The sequence below is a fragment of the Mus caroli genome, chromosome 1 (assembly GCF_900094665.2).
Source record: "Mus caroli chromosome 1, CAROLI_EIJ_v1.1, whole genome shotgun sequence".
In the NCBI taxonomy this organism is placed as follows: Eukaryota; Metazoa; Chordata; class Mammalia; order Rodentia; family Muridae; genus Mus; species Mus caroli.
Window position 1 is genome coordinate 148,297,931 of NC_034570.1, and position 27,220 is coordinate 148,325,150.

The following is a 27,220-nucleotide window of genomic DNA, read 5'->3' on the forward strand; positions in this document are numbered from 1 at the left end:
AAAAAAAAAAAAAGAGAAGTTACTCTTTGAGCCAACTCTCCAGCCCCTTTCCAGTTTTGTGAGACAAGGTGTCTCAATGGCCTGAAACTCAACCATTAAGGTAGACAGACAGGCCAGTGAGCCTCAAGAATTGGCCACTGCCTTCCCAGTGCTGAGACTTCAGCATGTGCCAGATGCACTCAGATTTTTCTTAATTTATTTTTTTTGTGTGTATTCTGGGATCAGACTTAGGTCTCTATGCTTATAAGGCAAGCAGTTACCAGTGGAAGCATCCCCTCGGCACCATTTCATACAGGATTGTTTCCATTTCTTTATTTTTTGAGATGATCATTTAATTATAACATTTCTGTCTTCCCTTTCCTTTCTCCAAACTTCTCATATACCCCTACCTATTTTCCTTCAAATTCATGACCTCCTTTTTCACTCTTTTTAAATTGCATACATATGTGTATATTTATTTCTAAATAGACCCTGTTCAGGCTGTATCATGGTACCTGTGTATGTTTTCAGGGCTGATCACTTGGCCCCGGATAGCCAGCTGTTGGGCTCTTTCCTGGGGAAGGCCGCCTCTCCTGCTCCCAGCCTTCCCCAGTTGTCTATAGCTCTTTGTGTAGGGTTGATGCCCTTTGGGCTTCTCCTCATCCAGTTTGGCATGTCCATTGATGTGATCCTTGCTCAGCTCACATTTGGGTGGTCATGTTAGGGAGACTTTATGCGTGTAGCTTCTGATGTTAGTAGGAGACATGTTCTCACAGGTAAACTCCCTGGTCTTCTGGCTTTTTACAGTCTTTCTGCTCCCTCTTCTTCAATGTTTCTTCTTAAGCCTCAGGTTTGGAAGTGTATTGTAGATACATCCACTGGAACTCGGCTACACAACTCTGCATTTTGATTGGTTGTGGTTTTCTGTAGTGGAACTCTATCTTTTGCAAAGAGAAGTTTCCTTGATGAGGTGTGAAGACTACACTTGTCTACACAGGATTTTTCTCTGGCTTGTTCCCCATTCCTTTTTTAATAGCCATCTGTTTTGTTACAAAGAATCAGGACCAGCCTAGAAGCCTATCAGTATTTCCTGCTCTTGAGGAAATGTCTCTGTAGTCCTTACTGGTCCCAGTTCTGGTTTGGATGACCATGGATGGCACACTAAATATAACAGCATCATTTTGTCCCTGTTTCCTTTCTGTTATAGCCCCCAGTGCATCCATTGGAAGCGACCATGCAGCAACATTTTTTTTTTTTTAAGAAATGTTTTTTTGTTTTTGTTTTTGTTTTTTTTTTAAGATTTATTTATTGATTATATGTAAGTACACTGTAGCTGTCTTCAGACACTCCAGAAGAGGGAGTCAGATCTCATTACGGATGGTTGTGAGCCACCATGTGATTGCTGGGATTTGAACTCCAGACCTTCGGAAGAGCAGTCAGGTGCTCTTACCCACTGAGCCATCTCACCAGCCCGCAACATTTTATTATATTATTTTCTTCTCTGGTTTTCTTTCTGTAGAAAAGACACAACCACTGAAGAAGCGCCCATCTTTCATTCCCATTAAAGCAGAGCTATGGGGAACAGGAACAACTAGAGATAATCAGATCTGTATTTCTGTCCCTCTTCTGCCACCTGAGGACCTCAGGCAAATGTCTTAACCTTGTGCTGCAGCTGGATGTGAGTCTGTTTAACTGAGTACACCGCCATTTCCCCAAGGAGAGAAAATGTAGCTTGTCTTTACACGGCCTGACACAACAGGAACACATTTAGTAAATATTTGGGAATCATAGCTCTAAGTGCTGCTGAAACATTGTCACACATGCACATCTATCACCAAGAAATACCACTTAATAGAGTGCCAAATATATGCCGTTTGTGACTTAATCTAATCAGCATAACTCTGCAGTGGCAGCTGTTATCATTTTTAGTTTGCAGGTAAGAAAACCGAGGGCATAGAAATGAAGCGATCTACTTCTTTGGGAGTTGGGGGGAACGTGGAGATTTGAACTCAGGATTGCCTGCATCTGTTCCATTAATCTGTGCTCAGGATTTACGTTCTTCATTTAATGACAATCCTGTGTCGCTGTAAAGGACTTTGGCTTTTTTTTTTTAATTTATTTTTTTATTAGGTATTTTCCTCACTTACATTTTCAATGCTATCCCAAAAGTCCCTCATACCCACCCTCCCCAACCCCCTACCCACCCACTCCCCCTTTTTGGCACTGGCGTTCCCCTGTACTGGGGCATATAAAGTTTGCAAGTCCAATGGGCCTCTCTTTCCAGTGATGGCCGACTAGGCCATCTTTTGATACATATGCAGCTAGAGACAAGAGCTCTAGTTAGTTCATATTGTTGTTCCACCTATAGGGTTGCAGACCCCTTTAGCTCCTTGGGTACTTTCTCTAGCTCCTCCATTGGGAGCCCTGTGATACATCCAATAGCTGACTGTGAGCATCCACTTCTGTGTTTGCTAGGCCCCNGCATAGTCTCACAAGAGACAGCTATATCTGGGTCCTTTCAGCAAAATCTTGCTAGTGTATGCAATGGTGTCAGCGTTTGGAAGCTGATNATGGGATGGATCCCTGCATATGGCAATCACTAGATGGTCCATCCTTTCGTCACAGCTCCAAATTTTGTCTCTGTAACTCCTTCCATGGGTGTTTTGTTCCCATTTCTAAGAAGGGGCAAAGTGTCCACACTTTGGTCTTCGTTCTTCTTGAATTTCATGCGTTTAGCAAATTGTATCTTATATCTTGGGTATCCTAAGTTTCTGGGTTAATATCCACTTATCAGTGAGTACATATTGTGTGAGTTCCTTTGTGATTGGGTTACCTCACTCAGGATGATGCCCTCCAGGTCCATCCATTTGGCTAGGAATTTCATAAATTCATTCTTTTTAATAGCTGAGTAGTACTCCATTGTGTAAATGTACCACATTTTCTGTATCCATTCCTCTGTTGAGGGGCATCTGGGTTCTTTCCAGCTTCTGGCTATTATAAATAAGGCTGCTATGAACATAGTGGAGCATGTGTCCTTCTTACCGGTTGGGACATCTTGTGGATATATGCCCAGGAGGACTTTGGCTTTTTAATGTAGAACTACCAAGCAGTGTCTTTGCTGAGTCAGCTTGAAGAAGAAATGGCCACTAGTGGTGATCGATGATGGGTGGCACCTTGTTCTTGTGGCATCTTTCTTCATAACCAACTCTGGTGTCCTTCTCTCCCCAGAACTGGACCTGTCTTAGATGGCATGTTCTTTCAGTGTTGCTTCCACTCTTGGGGAGAGGCTCATTCCCTGCTTTCATGACAAGGGACTTCAGTTAAATGAACCGTGTTCCTTGGTAGTCCTTATATGTGTCAACACTGGGTTGTCCTGCAGACACCTTATATGCCTTTCCTTCTGGAAGCTTTCAATCCATGGGAGAGATGAAGCAGAGACAGACGGTTCTATGGAAGTGACTTCAGAGTACTGAAGAAGCACTCAAATCACACATAGGCCTTGAGAGCTTCGGAACTCAGCCTACCGAAGAGGTGTCTGTGAGAGACCAACGATGAGCAGATTAGCTTGGGGAAGGCAACAGCCTGTCAAAGCCTCAGGTGTTAGCATGAACATCTCAGATTCAGAAATGGAATTTTTCCATTTTTTTACCTTCAGAACTACAGCTAATATGTTCCAGAGAAAAAGAAAATCATCTCCCTCCTCATACCTTGGTTTCATCCTCGTTCCCTGGCAGACTCCATCTCCTGGCTCCTGCCCTATGTATGAGTAGTGTTTGCTAGGCTCCAGGCCTTCTGGGAGTTGCCTCCTATGATGGGGTCGCTGAAGGATTCTCTGCCACCCTTGGAATCCGGCTCCTTTACAGCAGCAAATGACAGGTGCATTCATCGGGTAAATATTTTCACTTAGTAAAAACTGGATTCTCAGTCAAAATTGAGTGGGCTGCTATGCTCATTTTGAAGTGTGTGTGTGTGTGTGTGTGTGTGTGTGTGTGTGTGTGTGTGTGTGTGTGTGTATCTGTTTTCAAATAATGAACCTCCCAAGTGGCTTTTAGTTACTTAAAAGTTTCCTGGAAAACTTATGTTTCTCGTTAATTTTCCCATGGTAATAGTAAGCAAATTAGCTATATTTTTCATTTAAATCTTTTACCACACTCTTCCGTCCCTCCGCCTGCCTTGTCCCTGTTTCTTCTCCATCTCTCCTACCTCTTTCCCTTCTCTCCCTCTCCCCATCTTGCGTATCTTGATAGGTTTGATTAATGTCTCTAGGAAAAGAACAGATTAGTTTTTCTTGCTCTGTGATTTGCATTAACGCAGAGAGCGCTGTGGCTCAGGCTGGAAGACCGAAGCTCTTGGCTTCACTCCTGCTTGTGACCCCAGTGTCTATGTGGAGCAGAGCATAATGGTACAGCCTCACCAGTTCTTAGCCTTCGGCTTGGTTCTATTACTAGATCTGTGGTAACAGGTATAAGTCCTTGTTTTCTCAAGTGTTCCGAGAGGTTTCTCCAAATGTCTACTACCGTCCCCAAAGCAGAACTGTTGCCTACATTATGTAGAATGTGAAATATTGTGTGCTCAATCTTTGCCAACTTTTCCTGTCTTCTTCCTCTCCAGGGATTTACAAAGTAACTCTGCAACCAGCTTCTGCAGTGAAGTGCATCTTCCTAAGGGAGCCCAACCCCCTCAAATAACAACTCCTCAGTTGTTTGTGGTGGAACCAGAAATGCTAATGGGGCCTTCAGATGGGTTGGGGGTTCACACTGCCCCCATGAACTTGGTTCACACTTCCCTGTGAGCTAGGGTGCATACCTACCATGAGGACCGGTTTTGCTGACGTTTGCTTTGCTGTCGGCAGGCAACTCTGGGAGTCTAGAAAATGTTGTTCTAACAGAGTCCACAGTGCTGCTTTCCCCACCAAATTACATTAGCATATATAACTTGGGCTATTGATTTCTTCTTTACTTGTTTCTGGGCAGAAGTCCAGTTTACGGCAACACACACACACACACACACACACACACACACACGCCCGCACGCAGAGCCCAGTTTATTGTATGGTTTCACTAAATTCAGAGACTGGTGAAATGACCCAGGGAAGCTGTGTGATTTTTCAGTCTGAGATTCTCCATTTAACTTGCTGCGAGGCTATGCTCAAGCCATCTATGGTACAAGCTCTTGTAACGCAAAGTACAGAGGCTGAGTGACCAGAAGGCCGTTTGCAGTGTCATAGGTGCTTGCTCCTGTTAGAAACCTCTTGTCAGGCAGTGGACAGCACTGTGCATAAAGAGTCCCCTTGGGATATATTACCTCATTTGTCAGATGAGGAAATCGAGACTTGGTAGGGGAACTCATTTGTTCCGGGTCACAGACACAAGGGCAAGATTTGTGACTATTTCATTCAGAAAATGGGCAGTTACTCAAAGGTTAACCACACATTTACCATATGACTCAGTCATTTATTCTTATGCATATGCCCAAGAGCATTAACAACAGACATCCATACAGAACTTGCTCACAGATGGTCATAGGAACATTATTCATGACATATAAAATTATAGAAGCAGGGTGAGGGAGATGACTCAGTAGGTAAAGTGCTTACCCCTGAATTTGGATCTCAGCAACCCAGTAAACAGTGGGCATGCCGCAACCATCTGTAATTGCAGTACTGGAGGTGGGGCAGTTACAGTGACAGTTGGAACACTGTAGTTTGATGGCCAGTTCCTGGTTCATTGAAGAGACCCTGTGTATCCCTTTCGCACCCAAAACGGTGAAAAGTGATAGAGACACCTGATATCAATCTCTGGTCTATTCTCTCTCCCCCCCTCTGTCTCTGTCTGTCTCTGTCTCTGTCTGTCTCTGTCTCTGTCTCTCTCTCTCTCACTATTACACATATCACACACACTCACAAACATCATACATACACAGATACACGCACCCACACTCACACAGACATATATACACACATACACACACATTCACACTCTTATACACATATGCACATGCATACATACACACATTCATACACACAGACACCCACATATATCACAGACACACTCACCCTCCCACACCCAGGCACCCATGCATCCACCCATGCACCTGAAGCAGACACAGCTTACCGTCTATTAACAAGAGAATAAGTAAAATGAAATCTGTCAGGACAGTGGAAGTGATTTGGCGGTGAAGGAAACATGGCATCTGATGTACACTGCCATGGGCCGGCTCTGTGAACACCCCCACAGGCTCACCAGTTTGAATGCTTGGTCTTCAGTTGGTGGGTACTGTTGGGGGGGAGGCTGTGGACTCTCTGGGATGTGGGTCCTTGCTGGTGGCAGTAGATCATTGGGATCAAGTCTTATATCCACTCCAGTTCCTGTCTAGCTCTCTGCTTCTTGGTCTGGCTGCCGTGTGAGAAGCAGCAGCTCTGTTCTGTAGCCACAGAGTCAATCTGCTTGCTTCCTAACAATGGCAGACCGCGTCCCCTGAAACTACAGGCCAACATAGACATTCCCTTCTTCAGTTCCTTCCGTTGGGTGTTTTGTCACAGCAACAGGAAAAGTAACCAACACACATGCTATAGCAGGATCAACACTGAAAATGATATCATGAAAGGGCTCTGTCATAAAGACCACACCTCTCACGGTCCTGCTATGTGGAATATCCAGAACATAGATTAAAGGCTGGAGTCATGGAGGGCTTAGGGCAGATGGAGGTACACAGTTAATGCATACAGTATTTAATTTTTGGGTGACAAAGTATCTCCAAATTTGATTTTAAGATTGGTTCTAAATGGTTTCCAAATTCCTAATGGTTTCCAAAATTGATTGTAGTGACGCTGTACAACTCTGGTGCATATACCAAATGTTACTGAGGGGGTCAGAAGCCGGAATTCATGCAAGACAATCTGCTTCCACTGTGATCTCCACAGTTATTTGGAGCTAACAGTTGTATGTGGGACAGTAGACTTATCCACCTCATTGGGCTCAGAGACAATGAGAGCTAACAAGCAAGAGTCTCCAGAATAAAGCACACAGTAAGTATTCAGATACAGCATTCAGATCCAGTCTCTGTTGGGGGACAGAGACACAGAAGTGAGTGCACCGCAGATTGAGGATCAGCTATTCCAGCAGGGAAGACAGATGCTCACATAACCGCAGTCAGGAACGCAGGTCAAAGTGTGCCAGAGGCACCTCAGAAGGAGAGGGGTTAGTGGTGGATTAGGGCCGTCTTGTGGGCCTGGATCTTTGATCTTTAAGCTCCAATATGAGGCTGTTTATGACAGCAGATTGTCTTCCCTTCCCCTAAAGCTTTCAGCCACACACAAGGACTATGAAGTCTGGTTTTATGATTGTGTTTTTTCTGACTGCTTGGTAAGAATTAAAGACTTGAAAGGGCAAAGGGGGAGGAAGAGAGAGAGAGAGAGAGAGAGAGAGAGAGAGAGAGAGAGAGAGAGAGAGAGAGAGAGAGAGAGAGAGAGAGAGAGAGAGAGAGAATAAGGTGTTTTGTTTAGGCTTCTTTAATATTGGACACTAGTTCCATCCTTTGGCTAATCTCATAGACACTTGATCAGGAGATAAGTCTTGGGAGAGTAGCGGGTGTGTGACTCATGTTCAGACTGTCTGCTTTCTTGTATGCTCATCACACAGAACCTCAGAAAGATGTAACGTATCAGCTGCAGATGCGTGTGAACTGTGAGATTACTAGGTAGATGAATCTGGGCATATGTATTATATATAAACACATAAACGAATCAACCGGGCTTTGGGGAGGGACCCAAGGGAGCACTAAGTAAATGGAGAAACAGCTTGAAGCCCATGTTCATGTCTCTGTTGCCTGCACAGTATCTGGTCCAGAGCAAACCTTCAGCCAGTAGTAGTTATTGCATCTGAACAAACAGGCAATGTTTATTCTAGCAGGTCTTGAGGAGGACATCTGATAACCTCCAGGTTCTAAATGCAAGTAGAGCTTAGTCATCTTTGCCAGGTGCTCAGAATAGTCACCGGTCTTGTGAAGAGCCACCCAGAGGAGATGGCACATGACCTGATAGGCCTCCCTGTCTTCACATTATCAGTCTCCTGGGAGCTTTTGTAGCATACAGCTGCCAGGTGGGAACTTGTTCCCAACTGACCAAACCAGACTCTCTAGGGGTACAGCTTAGGTGTTGGGAGTGCTGGTATTCTTCTCTTCGAACACCCCCAGATGATTCTAATGGGGCCTAGAGGCAAGAACTCAAGGCATTTTCAGGCAAGAAGGTGGATGGTTGTTGCCAGAGGTAAATGACAGTTGTTTCCAGATGGGGCAGTTATGCTTTCAGAATTCTAGGCTCATTTTATTTATTTATTTATTTATCTATCTATTTATTTATTTATTTATTTAAAAGTTTAACTGTATATATATATATATATATACACATATGTACAATTATGTAACTATATATTTATATATTTATATATGTATATGTAATGAGCATACAAAATTGTGCTTTCTTTATGGTGTTTTCATACATCCTTTATTTTGGTTTATCACCTCCTCTGGCTTTTCTGCCCCTCCATGTGTCTGTCCCCCACTTCTTTCATACATCCTTTATTTTGGTTTATCATCTCCTCTGGCTTTTCTGCCCCTCCATGTGTCTGTCCCCCACTTCTTACATGTACTCTTCTATTTTCATGAATTTCTTTTCCACTTTCAAGTTACATTGAACGTCATTTTTTTTCTGAGCTATGGCTCTGAGGCTGTCCTGAGGCTCTCCTAGTACAGTGTATCGAGGAGTGGCTAGGACGGTGACTGGAAGCTGGCCGTGGGAGAAAGAGGTGAGCCTCATTACTGTAATAGTCAATCGCACTCTCACCTACTTAATTTAGCCCAAGCTTACAAGGGGAGGGCACCAAGGCTTCCTGGTATTCCAAAGCTGTCTCTTATTGAAAATGTTGGCTGGGCCTATGAAAGACTCTGTGGTTACTTGTCAAGTGCCTGTTCTGGGGTAGTTCCTGCTGCCTCACAGGCCACACCACACTCCAGGTTCTTTAGCCTGGCACTCTATAGTGGACCATCAGGATGACCAAAGAGCTCTCAAAACTTTGTGGAGCGCGACTATAATCATGGTAGTGTAGTTTATTTTGCTCTGAACCAAATGGCTGAGGGAAGGTGCTTCTATGCTTTCAGTAGGAAGAGGGCACCAGTCAGCGGAATAGCTCTGAATAGTCTCCATTAGCAAACAGCACCCCTGAAAAAACCATACCGGAAGTTTCTATAAGCACTTGAATCATTTGAAATCTAAGCTCTCCCCCAGGGAAGGAGGCTGTCGTGCTCCACACTGAGTTTGCGAAGACCATGGAGGAATAATCTAGGCTTAGCGAAGGTGCATTTCCTTGTACCTGAATCAGGAGAATTAGATTATCCCAATTTACTCTTCTCCAAAGGCATTTAAGCTAATGCTGTTTTGTGCCTCCTGCTGTCTGCGGTCTCCTTAGGACTTATTTTGCAACCTTGCCCTGGCCAGCTTCAGGCGTTCTGCCCCTCTTTCCTCTGTCCCCATGATTCCATCTCAACCATATGTACTTGATAGAATCTCACACCCCGGCTTATTTATTATCGACCATCTTCTTTATCTCGGATAGTATGTCACAGGCAGTCAAGACTGTAGCTCTTGATGATGGTTTCCCAGATTTAAGATGAAGAAGCAGGCTCCATATAGTTCCAGAGTCAAGGAAGTCTGATAGCCAGCCAGTGAAAAAATACCGAACTGTTGGAGAGAGGAATTTTACTCACTGGAGCTGGCTCAGACGTTAGATATGAAACATTTGATTTATCGTTTCTATTTCACTCTGATAGGAAATGCTGCTTATCCTTATTGGAAGGTCGAACGTGTTGGGTCTCTTAGCAGAGGTAGCTGTTAAAATATATTTCACATTCAAGGAAAGGGGCTCTTGTTATTCATCGTGTTCTCATTTTAATTATGATTTTTCTGGCATCACTTTTTACAAGAATAACCTAAGGCCTGCAAGGAGTGATTTCCCTTAATCAGTTCTTAAGCCCACTCCCCCCCCCAAGTAGCTCTACAGCTCTTACCGAACAGATGAAATGAAATGGAGAATTGAGCAATTACCTGGCGAATCTGAGCACTGTAGAGTCAGCAGTCAATTAGAACAGTTCTATTACAAGGCTTCTTCCCCTCCTTTCTTCTTTTTCGCTATACAATTATGACCTTAACTCTTCATACTCCTAGCTTGCACTGAAGGGTGTCCTCTTTATTTTCTCCCTCGCCTGATCCTAGAATGTTTTCTACAGGAGTCCTTTCTTCTCTTGGCTCACTTCTTGTCTCCATTCCTTTAGCAGAGAGACCTCAGATTCCTCCTTCCTTCAACTGTGAGCTTAGGTCCTAGCAGATCATTTCCTAGATGCTAGTTCACATCGGAGAAGCTGCACTTGAGCTCCTGAGCAACACTTCCTTGACTTTATAGGCAAGCGCTTTACACTATGAGGCTGCAGATACTTGCTTTCCCCCAAGGTGTGAAGAATTTGCCTGGGTTTTGCCTTGAGATAGTGCCTGTGACTTATATAGTCTCATGGGTTACTATGTGGGAACTCTCTCTGAATTGTAGAAAGTGGAACTCTATCTCTTGTTCTACCTGTCAGGATCTCTGTCCTATATAGCTGGGGCTGGGGAGGTGGCTCAGTGGTTAAGAATACTTGCTGAGTTCAGATCCTAGCTCCCATGCCAGATGTCACATGAATGCCTGCAACTCTAGCTCCAAGGGATCTGATGCCCTCTTCTGGCCTTCATGGGTACCCAAACACACATATGTACATACACTCACATAGGACAGACAGGTGGACAGACAGACACACACACACACACACACACACACACACACACACACACACACACACACAGAAATAAAAGTACTTTTCTATACTCAGGTCTTTTATTGTATCTCTCACATACAACAATCTCATTTGCCACCTTAATTTTTTTTACATGTGTGCCTGTATATGTGGTGTGAACGTACATGTAGTATATGTATTAACAAGTGTATGGGAGTGTGCTTATACCTGTGCCCAATGTTGATGATGGGTATCTTGTCTTTCTTGTCCTTGTTATTAGGAACTCCTACATTGAGTAACTGGGTATCAATAAAGCATTTAAAGCAGTAAGGCAGGTCCCCAGCACACCCATGGACAGCTCACAATCTGTGTTTAAATTGCTATCCCATTTATAAAAATGGGGCAGGATAATTCCTGTCTGTTCTGCCTTTGAGACCATTTCGGGACTCAATTAAGATCATGTACAGGGAAGTGCTTTAATTCAGCATAAGCCCATGTAAGAAGCAATGGGAAGCAGCAAGGATGTGAGAATAAACATGAATGCTGGCGTGTTCCAGGCCTCATCTCGTACCCCAATTGTCTGCTGTGACTTAAGTTATTGGAAAACAGTTTTTTTTTTCCTTCCCATCTGTGAATGGTAAGAGTAACACTGACATTGGCTGGGTCTGGGGATTAAGGAGCTATTTAGAGATGCTGGCTCATGAAGTTAAGGTGGAACCATCTCTCCTCTCACTCTTCCTTGTCACTAAATCAGATAACGTTATTGTACTCATTGTCTAGCACAGCTATAGTAACTTACCATAGATTTATTGGCTTAAACAATACAAGTTTGTTACCCGCTGCCTGGATCCACAGGTCAGAATTTTAGTGGGATGGACAGTCTTCTTGGCTTCCCAGGCTAACATCCAGCTTCATGGTTAGCAGGTTCTGGTTATCATCAGCTTTCGGGGCCCCTTCAGGCTATTGGCAGAGTTCCATTCCTGCTGGTTGTGAGGCCGAGGTATTCATCTCCCTGCTATCTGGAGGATGGGGTAATTCTTACCTTCTAGAGGCCACCCATATTGCCTAGCTTAGGCAACTGTTCCTCTGATTTCAGAGCTAACAATGTCCTTAGTGAACTGGCTGGAATTTTTCTCCCGCCCGTCTTAAGCACCCCAAGGCCTAAGATGATATAAAGTCCATATACTTGGGTCTGTCATTAATTTCATTTGAAAACATTCTTTGTCACGTAACCATATTATTCTAATATAGCACAATTGTAAGCTTTAGGGTTAAAGCTGGTGGCATCCTTTGCAGGTATTATTGCTTTGTATTGCAGCAAAAAGATTATCTATGTATCTATTCATCCATCCATGTATGTATGTATGTATGTATGTTATGTATGCATCTATCTACCTATCTATTATCTATTTTTATGTATCTATGTACAATGACTATGTGTATGTCTATCTATCTATCTATCTATCTATCTATCTATCTATCTATCTATCATTCATCTCTTTCTCTATCTCTATATAGTTTTGCATTTGTTAACTGAACCAGATCAAATATCCAAGATACTTAGTTTAGTGGCTGATGTAGCGTGAGGTTTTGACCAATGTTAGGTCTTGTTTTTACTGTTGATGAGTGGATGGCACCAATCTCTTGTCTTCTCTACAGGCCTCAGACCTTTCCTTCTCACTTGTCCCTAACTTCACTTCTCTCCAGAAGCACTTAGCCCAGCCCCAGCTTCACCAAGCTGGCTCCTTACTATTTTGTGGTATGCCTATACCATGGCACTTTTTCTACTAGAGCTTTCTGATTATAGAAACCAATATTTCTACTGGCTTTATCTAGCACTTAGTAGAAGCTTAATACATTTTTGTTGAAGAAAAAAAAAACGTGAGAATCGATTGCATTTGTAAAAATAACTGGTCCAGTGATTATCAGTTGAAAGCATCCTTTAACATCAACATTGAAGGCCAGGTCACTCAAGGAAGGAGAAAATGTGTGTATACTGATGCGGTGCTATTAAGAGGAAGTCTTTACTTAGAGACTTCTTTTTCTTGCTATATATTACTGTTTTAAAACATTAATATGTTTTAGTCAGCATACAGAATAATGGGTTTCATTATGACATTTTTTATATGTGCATCATTGCATCTAGCTGATATTTGTCCCCACTTCCTGTTTTCATCCTTCCTTCCTTTCTTGTTGGTCCCCTTATTGTCACCTAGTACATTAGGTAAGGGTACAGAGGAGGTACCCTCTGCTTTCATATCACATATATGCATATAGATGAGAATATATAAATACATATCACATGTCATATATATATATATATATATATATATATATATGCATTTATATATTTAAATCTAGGTTCTGAGAGACCAGATCTTGGGTTCAGACTCCATCTTAGAGAACCTGACATAAGGTTGAACTCTCTAGTACCAGTTTCCAGGTTACTCTCCAACAAACCTGGGCCTCCAGGTTACAAGCCTGTCCCTGGCATTTCACTTCCAAACAAACCACCGATTAGGAGGAAAGCAGAAGTTAAGTGTATGGTTTGGACCCCAGCACCAGCCAATTATTTTAAAGGACAATACAATTCCATAATAGCCCTCCTGTCAGATGTGTGCCAGGCTAGAACCCCACATGTTTGCTATTTCCTATAAAACCTTGTCCTGCTGAGAGCTTGGGACTTCACTCTCCCTTCCTGCTGCATCCTGCTGAACTCTGGCCCAAGCTTGGGCTTGAATAAAAAGGCCGTAGTGCAATTGCATCTGAATCAGCTACTCAGTGGTCTTTTGGGGTTAGACAGTTCCATGTATACAGGAAAACTCAGAAATATGATATTTGGTCTTTCTTCCCTGCTTGTTTCCCCCTCCATTTAGGGCCCTTCCCTCCATATAACCCAGTTCTGTTTTGTATAATTTATAAACACATATTAATACATTCTGGTATCTAGATTCCACATATTAGAGAAAGCACATGGCATTTGCCTTTCTGAGTCTGGCTTATTTAATATGATTTCAATTTCCCTTTATTTTTCTACCAATGACACAGATTTATTCATTTTTTCCCTTTTTATGAGAAGGTCTCATATATCTTGGACTGTATTTGAATTTGTTATATAGCCAAAGATGACCTTGAACTGCTGATCTTCCTGCTTCTACCTCCTGAATGCTGAAATTATAGACGTGTGCCCTCATGCCAAGTGTATGTGGTGCTGGGAATTGAACCCGGGGCTTTGCACATGCTAGGCATGCTCTCTACAATTTGAATCATGCCCACAGACAATTTCTGATCTTTATACAAGCCACATTTCCTTTATTATTATTATTATTCTTTTAAAGTTTCATTTTGTATATTCATTATGCATGGTACTATGTTACATAAGGATATTTCCATTCAAGTACATATTGCACACTGAGCCTGTTCTCCTCCCTCCCTCCTCCCTCCACCCTCCTCCCCGTCAAAAGTTCACTTTGTTCCCCTAGCTAGTTTCCCTTCTACTTTAATGTTATAATTACATACATGATTTTACATATCTATATAAAATGTGGAATGAGGAAAAACCTCACATTTTGGCTTAATTTACTTAATAGAATTGTCTCCAGTTGTATCCATTTTCCTGTATATAATATATCACTGCTCTTCTTTATGGGTGAAAAAAATCCCACTGTGTATTTATTCCACATTTTTTTATTCATGATGCAGCTGTTGGATACCTGTCTTTTCTACGACCTAACTACTGTGATTAGGTTGCAATAAACACTGATGTACAGCTGTCTCTGTAGTGTGCTGTTTGGAGTCCTTTGGAGGGGTGTATACCATCCCCTGATTCATGTATTGGTGAGCACATAGGCTGCTTCCATATATTGGCTGCTACAGTGAGACATGTTTGTGCAAGCATCTCTGTGGTACCTTCAGGTATCTCCCTAGGAGTGGGACAGTAGGGTCACATGGTGGTTCTACTTTTAGCTTTCTGAGGGACCTTGACTCCACTTTCCCTAGTGGCTGCCCCACTTCCCCTTCCTATTAGCAGTGTGTCAGGCTCCCCTCACAGAAAGATTCTGAATATAAATATGGGTTGCATTTGTAACATGTCCAGGTCCAGATCGTGTGGAGGAAGGCAGTTCTAAAATAGCTGCAGACTCTGGTAACCATTGTCCTTGACATTTATGGTACAGTTTTGTCACTTTCTCTGAATGCATCAAGAAATACAAAACCACCACACTGAAGAAAAGCCCCACCAGCCTGGCTTTCTTCTCATGGGGTGACTCACCGGGACTTATTCTGTCTCACAGCAAAATTGGACCTGGATTCCCTCCTCTTAGAGACTTTCGAGTAGCTCTTCTGCCTGATTTCCTATTGTCTGTTTTCCGTAGTATGCTGAATGCTCCTTTTCTATTCATTGTGTGATGTGTCCTCCAATACCACAGGTAGTTAGTGATCAATAATGACCAAATAAGGGCTACGTTCTGGGGTGGCATATGTCTTGTTGTTATGTGTGTGTTAACATTTTCTCTGTTTCAGTTTGTCAACCTGCCCATGTGGCTCCATCAGCCGGGAGGCCATGCGCCTCCTGCCTGTTTCCTAGATCCCTTAACAGCTGTTTTGAGCTTGGCTGGGCCTTTTGCAATAATTGCTCCCATTCAGGGACTTTGGTCTTTTGATATTTATTTTTAGATTCAATATAGTCTCCATTATTTTAAAGGAACAGTTTTATTGTCTGAAACAAACAACCACCAATGAAAAATTGGAGCCAAATCACAGGCCTCAGGACCCAGATGAGGAATAAAGAAAAATTGTTTATAGTCATAAATGCTTTCTTTGCAGTTTTCCTTCTGCCTGTTGGGCAGGGGCACATTTCCTAGTACCGCAGACCAGTGATTAGATACCAGATTATGTCTTGATGTTATAACTGTGCTGCTCTCTGGTAGAAGTCTGGGAATTCCAATCTCCTCTGGATTCAGTGCTGCATTTTGGAGTCAGCCAGGTTAGGTATGACTACGTGTCCTATGGAAAGATTTCTGGGAAGTTAGTTCTCAATGGCTACCTCTAGTTGACCTCGCTTGTACAAGTACTTTGCACTCAGCAAGGGTGTATTTAACACTCAGTATACTGGGCACTGTGCAAAGTATCCGAGAGATGCAGAGACACCTAAAACAGTTCCCAATTTCTAGAACTTTATGATCTGGTAAAAGACTTATACACAAAATATAAAGAATCTGTGACTCCATGAAGCTGCAGCTCTAAGGAATGCTGAATGATGAGCAGGAGAGAGAGTTAGGATGAAGTACTGGACTCACTGTCTGGCATTTGGTAAGTACCTCATGTATGCAACATGAAAGGGAAAGGTGGTATATATAATTAGAAATATGCAAGGAAGAGAGGGGTGAGTGTCTCTCTGGTGCCTTCTTCTGCTCATACCCAGAGTAGGATTAGACCAGAGGTGGGCGACTTCAGCTGCATTGTGACCAAGAGCAACAGTGACAGAGTACCCATGCACAAAAACAGCAGACAGATGGGTCACACATCACAGTCCCGTAAGTGTGGATAAGCACATGTGGGACCATTCATAGGACTCTTCATAAGGGATCTACTCTTTCACCCAGTATATGAACAAAGAAAAGTTTAAGCTACAGGTGACAGGTTCCAAAGCGGTCTATAGGCTTCTAGACATGGCTCTGACAACTGCCCCATCTCCTTCCCAGGTCTTTCCTTTTTTCTCTAAACTATCCCGGCAGCCACTAGTTTCTTCTCACAACATCAAGCATTTGCCTTACTTCTCTCTGTGTGTGGAATAATCCCTATAAATCTGTTTTCACCGAAACTTTCAACCTACTCTTCAAGACTTTGCACGCAAAGACAGCACAAGGAACAAGACAACGCTCCTTGGACATTTTAGGCTGAGTTACTCTGCTGCACTTCCACAAGGGTTAGTCACATGTCTGTCTTATTATTTACTGTTATCCAACTATTTGGCTCTATGTCTGTTCCCAGCAATAAAATTCAGTGCTCAATTAGTCACTTTTTGCCCCAGTGGTTTAATATACAGCCTTGGGCAAAGCTAATGTTCAACGAATGTTTATTTTAAATATATGAAGTAGATTTGGTGAAAAACTCTAAGGAAGATATAATATATTTGTCACCTTATATATAAAAATATCCACCAGGTTAAAACAGGCCCAGTTGTCACAATTAACATTAATGTATCTTAAGGATTGTCAAAGGAGAGAGAAAAGGCCAAGTGAGCAGAACCCGAGCCTTCATTAGCAGACAGGGATAGTAGAAAGGCTGGGGATATTTTTACCATAAATGCCCCCATAAAATGCCTCATGGAAAAGAAATCTGTGCCAAAAAGTTCTGTGAACTGTGACTTACCCTCCCCTTCCCCCCTCTCAAAATATTAGACACCAAGCGTCAACTTCAGGTATCATTCTTCAGAAATTACACCTCCTTTTTAAAAAAAAAATTAAAATAAAATTAGAGTGTATGTCTCTCTCTCTCTCTCTCTCTCTCTCTCTCTCTCTCTCTCTCTCTCTCTCTCTCTGTGTGTGTGTGTGTGTGTGTGTGTAGGCCAGAGAACAACTTTGGTTGTCAATCTCAAAACCCTCATCTTGCCCCTCTCCTTTGAGGCAATCTCTCATTGGCCTGGAGCTCATCACTTAGGCTGCAGTGCTGGCCAGCAAGCTCCAGGGGTCGTTCTCTCTCCATCTCCTGTTGTTAACGTAGGAAGCCTGTGCTGCCATACTCATCTCTTTCTAATATGGGCTCTGAGGATTAAACTCCGTTGCTCACCTTGCCCAGCAAAAATGATACTGACTAAGCTGTATCTTTAGCCTTAATCTACTGTTTTTCTATGCATTAATAAGTCATCCCTTCATTTATAAAATAAGATGTAGATGTCTTTCCCCTGTCAGGCATTGTTATAAGAACTGAGAATATATACCAGCAAGCAATAGAGGTCATGCTTCCTGCCCATCTGGAGCCTACAGTCTAGTGTGAAACACAGAAATAAACAAAAGGAAAAAGTACAGTGAAGTTTTGAGAATTAGTCAAATTCTCTCTCTCTCTCTCTCTCTCTCTCTCCCCCCTCCCTCCCTCCCTCCCTCCCTCCCTTCCTTCCTTCCTTTTTTCTCTCTCTGTGTATTCATCTGTATATATTTTGAATGTAGAGCCAATAATAATAACTGCTAATAGATTTAGTAGGTATGAAAACTAGTAGGAGAGTCATAATGTCATCCGAGCTTGTGTCTTGAGCAACCTGAACAATGAGGTTGTCATTGGCTTGAGTGGAGCTGGGTAAAGAGAAGTTGAGGAGATGTCAGTCAAGTTTCAGATACTTATGAAACTTCAGATTGGAGACAATGCACAGGCAGTCCAACATCCACACATTCCAGGGAAGTGTGGCTAGATATAAAACCAGAGACTTTGTCAGCATAGACAGTAGTCAAAGCCAGATACTGGGTGAGGCCACCCAGAATATATGTATAGATACATGCAGTATGTCCCCCCCCCCCATAGGTTTGTTTTGAGCACTTGGTGCCTTGAAAATATATCTGAAGTATGGTTTAGCTAGTAGAAGTGGGTTTGTAAGAGAGGGCATTGAAGGTAACATCTCCATCTTGTTTGGACCTTGACCCTCTCTCTGCTTCAGTGCTAGTGAGAAGTTGGCACCAGGTGAAAACCTGCTGCCCTGATCTCCTGATACCATGGGCTAGCAGTTCACCATGTCATCTTCATCATGCTGGAAGGTGGGTTCTAAACCATGAGCCAAACCATGCCACCCCTCTTTTAAATTGCTTATGTCAAGCATTTTGCTTCAGCAATGAAAAAATTAACCAGTGTGGTAAGGAAACCAAGAAATCAAGAACTGAGCTCTTATCTACTTGGCCAGATCTCAAATTATCAACTCCCTGACAAAATTAAACACATTAAAGGAGTTCTAATATTACCAGACTATGGAACACATTGTCTCTCCACATGAATGTTCCATTGAACACAGCTTGGCAAAGGCCCCTCCAGGCTTTAAGGTGGCCTAGAGTTGTAAGGCAGAGGAATCCCCATTTTTTAAAAACAATTGTATCCTTTAAATGATAGGAGGTTCCTGGAGGATTTAAGAGAAGGAAGTTATAGTATTAGATGATTTTTATATTGTGTGGAAGGTAGTTTGGAGAGAGAAGTCAGAAGGAATAAGACAAAGGAACAGATGATTAAACTAATCTGGGAAAATAATGAGTTTCTAAAGACAATAGTTGGTACTGGAAACAAAAGGTTAGATAAAATTAGTGGTGAGAAAGTTAAGAATTTGCACGTTTAATGACTAATTAGAAAATATGGAGGATGAGAATGATTCAATGACAGCAGAAGGGTTCTGGCTTGGGTCAGATGTTTTTATAATTTTCTGCATCCCATACAGTGATCTGATTTTCCTGGGGAGATATGGACAAACATCTGTTTATAACATCTGTAAGAGAGTAGAGAAATGATTCTACCCAGAACCAGCTTGGTGAACCAGTGGTTTGTTGTTACTTATAGGATCATGAATGACTCAAAGACAGCTGTATCACTGGAAAGTCCAACTCGGCCTATGTGATAGCATGTGAAAGCAGAGTGCCCAAGGCTCTCTGCCCAACCTGCAGACAGCACCATTGAAGAGTGGCGCTTTCTCTGAAATGTTAAAAATAGCCTGTATAACCTTCAGGAAGGACCTCATCAATCTTGTAACTTTTTGAGCTTCCTGAGACCTGTAAGTTTCGTTAGCTTCCTAAATCTTATATATGTACCTCCTTCCTCCAGGAGGAAATGTTTCAGCTAAGTGGAACTATATCGTGGTATTCTCTCTGCCTTTCCCTCTAGATCTTACTTTTTCTTCCCTTTCTTTGATGATGTTCCCTGAGCCCTTTAGGAGTGATGGTGGTATAATATAGGGTAGTGGAGTGATACAAATGTCTAATTATTTTTTGTACTTATGGCTAATCGTTGGGCCTCTAAGATGCAGTTTCAGAAGTTTGACTAGTTATGGGTTGTAGTAACAAGAGGTTATTACAAAATTAAATTTCCATCTATAGCCACGGCTGATAGCAATGGTTATATATGGATGTAAAACCAAATGTTTAGAAGGTCATTTGATGAAAATCACATTCACTTAATGAAATAATTGCAGTGTCTTCCCCTGTGAAGCCCATAACCCCTCCAGCCACAGGTCTTTGTCTTGATTTATAGCCCCAAACACAGGCTCCCTTCTTCAGACTGGGCCTTAAGTCCATTGGAAATCAGTTGGCTGTATCCATAATATCTATGTCACTATTACACCAACAGATGCATTTTATCCAGCATGTTGATAGTATAGTATGTCAGGTCCATAACCAAATACTTTCTGATAATTCTTCATCACTACACAACATACTTTTCAGGCAATACAAAAGCTAGCCAAGAGAGAGTAGCTTTCCAGTTCAGGTCCTACTTATGTTTTCCACATTCTTTTGTCCTGCAGCCTCATCGTGAGGCATGGCAGTGAGCTAGCCACAGATATCTTGATAGGGTTTGTGGGATTCATTTATGTTGCCTGCCTCAGCTAATGTCCAGGAGGAGGCAGATTCATGTGATGTCTTCCATGTTTGTTACTAGAGAACAGTGTTCCCGTTCTCATAGGCTCTAGACTGGCATTGTCTCTCTATCTGCCATGCAGAGCTGCTTAAAGGATTATAGGCCAGACAAGCAGCCTTAGCCCCCAGTATACCTTTCTGAAGGGGAGAATGTTCCCCGTGGGGGGTTGCGGGGGAGAATTGTCCATTTCTAAGACAAGTGTAGCCATCTGCACGTGCAGACTCTCCTTCTTTCACAACTTTGTAAATATTACTTAGGGTTTAAAACCTTCCAGAGACTCATAGGCACAGAATTTGGCTGTCTGTCATTTTCTGTAGGGAACCCCTGACTTGACACAAACATTGCCACATTTGCCTTTGAATTGTAAGGATTGACCTGTTTGTTTGTTTGTTTTACCCTTTTCCTTCTTCCTTCTGAGTGCTTTAGCAACTTATGAACCCTATTTGCATGCAGGTCTAAATCATTCAGATCCAACAGAGTCTCTCCTACATCAAGATCATGTCCCCTGACAGGGCTCAGCATAACCATTAAAGCTCCATAACCAGTCCCAATGTTCCTCTGAAATAATTTTATTAACTCTATGATAAAGTACAATGTTATGAACTGAACATCAAACACCACCTCTCATGTGCTCAGCTCTCTCAGTAATGCCTCTCTTTCCTCTATTGTCTCATACTCTCTGATATTACTAGGAACCTCAGTTGTTAATAGTTAGGTATGTTTGATGACGATATACTATATGATTGGGGACTGTTTTTTTTTCCTCTTATATTTTTTCATATCGTGCAGCCTTTGTTTCAAGGGGTATAAGTAGTTATATTACTCAGTTTATTTATTTCCAGAGAACTCAGACTGACCCTGTCCATCACCATGCCTTCCCCTCTCATGAACTTGGCTCTTGATTAAATGGTTTTCCCATTATTTCAGTCAGTTTTAAAGTAGTCTATTTTCTGATACTGGTATTTTCCTATAGTACACTATGATGAAGGCCTCATCTATATGCTCACTCATGGATTTCTCCTTCCTTTGTATTAAAGGTCCAGCCAAGGGGACCTTTTACTTTTACCTTACTCTCTCCCTTCTTATTTCCGATTTTTCCATGAGTTCCAAGTCTTAAGATACCAGGAAAGTCTTTTTGATATAGATCTAATTGATATTCTGTTTCCCTTGTACTGAGCCACCAATAAGAAATGGCAGGTCAATCTCACCATCTCATTTTTCCTTTCCAGCTACTTTTCCTGCCAAGTCAGAGGCTAATGCAGATGAATGCATCTTTTATTCCTTGTAATTCCTCCATCATTTGGGCAGGGTTGTTTGGGAAGACAGCATAGCCTCAGTTATATGTATTATCACTCACTGCAAAGACTTTGCAATTGCTGCATAGACAGCTATGCTGCTTTCAGGGGTAGCAGTGTCTTCTCTAGTCCATCAGTCATTTGGGGGAACCCCTATATTCATGTGGCAACCCCAGTCATCAAGTAGGAGGCTTACCACCTTATACTACTACTACTACTACTACTACTACTACAAAGAAGACAGAAGAGGAGGAAGAGGAGGAGGAGGAGGAGGAGGAGGGGAAGGAGAACGGCACCTGAGGGTTTCCTCTAAGGATACTTCACCCTCAGACAGCTTGAGTTTGGTTGCATGTCTTATCATTCAGAGAACATGAAGCTGACACAGTATGGAGCATACCATCCTGGACCACATAGAGAATCACCATTTGATCATATCAAAATTGTCTCTCCTGAAGCTCCACTGTCAGATCAGTTCAGTTGCATGTCTTATCAACCACTTGTAGAGGACTTGCATCTACTCCTCCCTGACTCAGCTTTGGCCCTGTCAGTCCCTGTTTGGGTGCCAGTTGTGTAGCATGACTTTTTCTTAGGAAAACCAAACAAGTGTCTACTGACCCCAGATACAGCACCACTGACAGGTCAAAGAAAAAATTCTACCCAAGTCTAGTTTGCTGGGTCAACAAAGTCATTGTCCTGAGGACTCTGACACAAGAGCCAGGTTGATGCAAAGGTGGTACCTAGGACTTTACATAGACTTTTGTGGGCCCTGATTGGCTAAGGAAAATAAGGCGAAAGGGCAGGAAACCAATCAATAGAGAGCCTGTAATCTTAGGCAGCCACTCATATCCCATCTCTTTATTCTTCAATAAATGGAAAAATGGATGGATATTCAATGCTGCCTATTTAGATTCTTCTGTTTTGAAACTGGCTGAGAAATTCTTGAATTCTCTTGGCTATTGGATGGGATTTGCAGAAAAAATGCATTTCCTTAGTGGAGTGGAGGTGTGTATGTATGAACACCTTGAACCTTTTTAAGTATTCTTTCTTGCACTAGTGGTGACTTCAGAGCAGCAACATCAGATTAGAGAATTTAGGTCCACTTGAATGACATACAGTGCCATGTCTTCACTGGTAATGAAGTACAAAGGGAAGACCTTTAGCATGACTACTAATGAGTTCTTAAGATAAAAATAATATATTTGTAGTGAAATGTTTCTCTGCACAGATGTTACTTGTTTCTTTTTGAAAGGTGTGTTGTAGTCTTGCTCTTCTTTGACTTCATTAAGAAAAGTTGGTCCTGTGACCAACTTCGTCCAGTGAGATGGTGTCATGAGTGTCATAGATTATCTCTGGGTGTTAGTCGTTAAGATACACTGTGTAACTTCCTGTGTGTTCTTCTCTAGCTGCCATGGTGATGAGTGATGTTTTAGGTGATGCAGGCTGTTAAGCTCTTGTCCCTAAGTGGGATGATGATGGGTCTTTGACTGGCTTGCAGTAGATGTGCAAGGTGAGGAGAAACACACTTTTATTGTTTCAAGTCATCAAGCTTTGAGGTTCCTTTGTTATAAAAACCATCCTTAAGAATGCACTTTTTGCTACAAGTGGCCTTAGGTGACCTGTGAAGATGATTCGCTACTCTCTTGACCCAGAAAAATCCTACAAAGTCCATATTTCACGTTCACTTAAAGAACATCCTTGAAGCTGCCCAGGCCACTAAGGGTATGCATATTCAAAAAGCCATCAAATGTCTGAAAGATGAAACTTTAAAAAGCAACACGTGCTGTTCTGGTGGTATAATGGAGATGTTGGTAGGTGCACCCGTGATAAATAGTGTGTGTGGGGTGGGGTGGGACACAGGGTCAGTGGCCTAAAAAGAGTGCTTTTTCTTTTTTGCTGTAATATGCTTAAAAATGCAGAGAGTATGTTGGACTTACGGGCTGAGATGAAGCTTCTCTAGTCATTGAACGTATCTGTTGAACAAAGGACCTAGGGGGTGCTAATGAACTTGGAGAGCTCATGGATGGATTAACCAAGGCATGAGCTCCTCCTGCCACAGTGAGATGATCCTGGCTGAAAAGGAGCAAATTGTTCCAAAGCCAGAAGAGAAGGCTGCACAGAAGCAAAAGATACCCCAGAAAGAAAACAAAAACTTATGGCATGGGAATAAATACAGCATAAAATAAACACAGGTAAAAGTTTTAAAAAAATACATTTTCTTCTTTTATTTGTACATTTGGAAACATGTATAAATTACACGTACAAATCTTTCAATTAAATAATTTTATATTTCTGTCTTTCATCATATATACACACACACATATATATATACACATATATATTAAAATGTTAAATTTGATACATAATGTTAACTAGAGAAAATGTAAGAAATACGTTTCCATATCAATGATATATTATTTATCATGAAATTATGCAACAAAATAAAAATCACATTTTTTTTATCTTTGTACTTTCTTTGTAGTAGATAACATACGAACGAAACATTTGTACTTAGTTTTTGCTTGAATTGCTGCTTACAGCCTTTGGATGGTTTCCTAGATGGGGAATTGGTGGGCCAACAAGCATGCATATTTTTAAGTCTTTTGCTACAAATTACCAGGAGAAAGGCTGTACCAGTTAGCACTCCAGCAGTGAGAGATGGGGCCCCTTTCCACTCCTGTTGATTATTAGAATTTCTTTTTAATCTCTATTAGTTTGATAGGTGCAAATGTTATCTTCTTGTTTCGTATTTGCATTTCTTTGATTACAAGTGAGCTCGAACACTCATTTCTTATGCTTATGAGTCATTTTCTTCTGGGAATTATCTAAATGGATTCTTGCACCCCATAAACAACAACTACTAAACAGACAGCATCACAGAAGCCTGCAGCATGGGGCTGTCTCCACAGAGCCTCAGCACGTGGCTTAGAGGTATATGTTGAGCAGCCTCCTCCCTCCCTTCTCTCCTTCCTAGTCTGATGGTGTCTTCTCCAGTCACTGCTGCCACATGCCTTGCCTATGACTTGCTCTACCTGCAGGCACACAAAAATATTAAGTTTGTTTCAAAAATTTAAATTATATATGTAATGCCTTCTGGCTCCATCCTTTCCCCATCCTTTCTTATGTCCCTCTGGCCCTGACCAATCTCCCTTTTTCATATCTGACTCTTTCTCAGATTCTTGTTTGGTGAGGCATTTAGTTCATCCATGGCATTTTATTGCGCTGGCTTCTAGTTGTGGCTAAAGCCAGAATTCAGAATAAAAGGGAACAGATGTCATCAAAGTTAACTTTGAGAGCCACAGCATCTCCTGGATGGAGCTCCTTCTTTACCCTCTGCTAAGTTCCTGTGGCCTGCATGCATGTGTTGAGGGCTGAGGTCTTCTGCTCTGGGTTCACATGGGCAGCCTTGTCTGCTGTTCCTGTGTTGGCTCCAAACACTGGTCCTGCTGATAAAGCTTCAATTACTTTTGCCGGAAGCATCCTTATTTATTTCACAGACACTGAATTATCCTCAATTGTCGGTTCTGGGTCTCTAAGAGGGGAGAAGAAAGGCTCTAAATTCCCCCAATGTCGGAGCTACTTTTTAGCTAGCTGAGATAAAAGGCAGATTGAAATGGGCCCAGAGGGACTTGCCCTTCACCCTCTATCTTCACCAGAGCTAGAAGCTCACATTGGTATGTCAGGCGGCAGCTGGCAGACTCTTTTATCATCATTAATTGTCCGTGGAGTTGTCATAAGGAGAGACTAGAATTCAGGTTTAATTACATCTGTATCATTTCTGATGGAGTTCAAGAGACTCTGCTGTTGCAAAGCAGGAGTGGGCTAGTGGGCTGGTGATGTGCCAAGGGCGTTCTGTGAAGCAGAAGCCTTGTGTATCCTTTGGAGGAAAGGTGAGTTAACTGAATTCTGGTGGGGGGTAGGGGTGGGGAAGATTGGGCATCTCTCTTGAGAAATGAAGGGAGGCTGCTAGAAGCACAAAGGGTGATTTGATTCATAGGGAAGAGGTGTAGAGGGCCTTTGTAGGAAACAAAGATTCATTGCAAGAAACTGGTTTTTAATTAAAAACAAACTTTTGGTTTTTTGGTGTGGAAAGTAATTTGCTGTACAGAAAAGTACAACATATTTGGTTTTGGATCTCTAATAGCACCTCACTCCTGTTTCCTTTATGAAAGGGGTCTTTTGGATGGTCCTTGGTTTTAGTTCAGAAAGCACCAGTCTGCTGAGGCTTAGGTGGTGATCAAACTTGTCTAAAACAAGACCTAAAGCACAGCTTAGTGGAAATGGCACGGGGAGGTGGCTATTATATCAGCTGCTTCTTGTTTCATGAAAATGGGTCAGCAATTGCAAAAGAACACACATGGTATGCACTCCCTGATAAGTGGATATTAGCCCAAAAGCTCCAAATACCCAAGATTCCATTCACAGACCACATGAAGCTCAAGAAGAAGAAAGACCAAAATGTGTGTGTGCTTCGATCCTTCTTAGAAGGAGAACAAAATACTCACAGGAAAAAAAAATGGAGATAAAGTGTAGAGCACAAACTGAAGGAAAGGCCATCAAGTGACTGTCCTACCTGGGGATTCATCCCATATACAGTTACCAAAACCTGACACTATTGTGGATTGCCAAGAAGTGCATGCTGAAAGGAGCCTGATATGGCTGTCTCCTGAGAGGCCCTGCCAGAGCCTGACAAATACAGAGGCAGATGTTCACAGCCAACCATTGGACTGAGTGCAGGGTCTCCAATAGAGGAGTTAGAGAAAGGACTGAAGGAGTAGAAGGGGATTGCAACCCCACAGGAAGAACAACAACATCAACTAACCAGTCCCCCAAGAGCTCCCAGGGACTAAGCCATCAACAAAGGAGTACACATGGCTCCAGCTGCATATGTTGCAGAGGGGGGCATCAATGGGAGGAGAGGTCCTTAGTCATATGAAGGCTCAATAGATGCTCCAGTGTAGGGGAACTGAGGGCTGGGAGGTGGGAGTGGATAGGTGGGTGGAGGAACACCCTCATAGAAGCAGGGGGACGGAGGATGGGGTAGGGGATTTTGGGGGGGTGGAACTGGGAAAGGGGATAACATTTGAAATGTAAATAAAGAAAATAGCCAATAAAAAATGGCTCAGCCAGCGTGAAGAGTCATCAGTGTACTTAATGACAATGCCTTCTGCCCCACTGAGCTGTACATTGTCTCATTTTGATCTGTCTTTGATCCTTGGGGTCTTCCCTGAGCGCTTCCAGACCTTTGGTTAGTACAACACCTGAATGTACACTTGAGAATAAAGCTTTGGCCCCACATTCTACATCTCTCCATCAGGATACAGATCTTAGGCTTATGAACGTTAACCATGTGGATCCAGTTTAATTCTCTCTTCCTGAAAGAAAATCTAAGACTGTTTTAGAAGCTACTTCTTGTGGAATTAAGTGTTTTAAAGGGATTGCAAGCATTGCCCATTTAGTTCTGGGTTTCTCAGAAGGACACTTTTAATGCTATGCTTATAGCTGGGGGCGAGCAATTTACATCAGTCTTC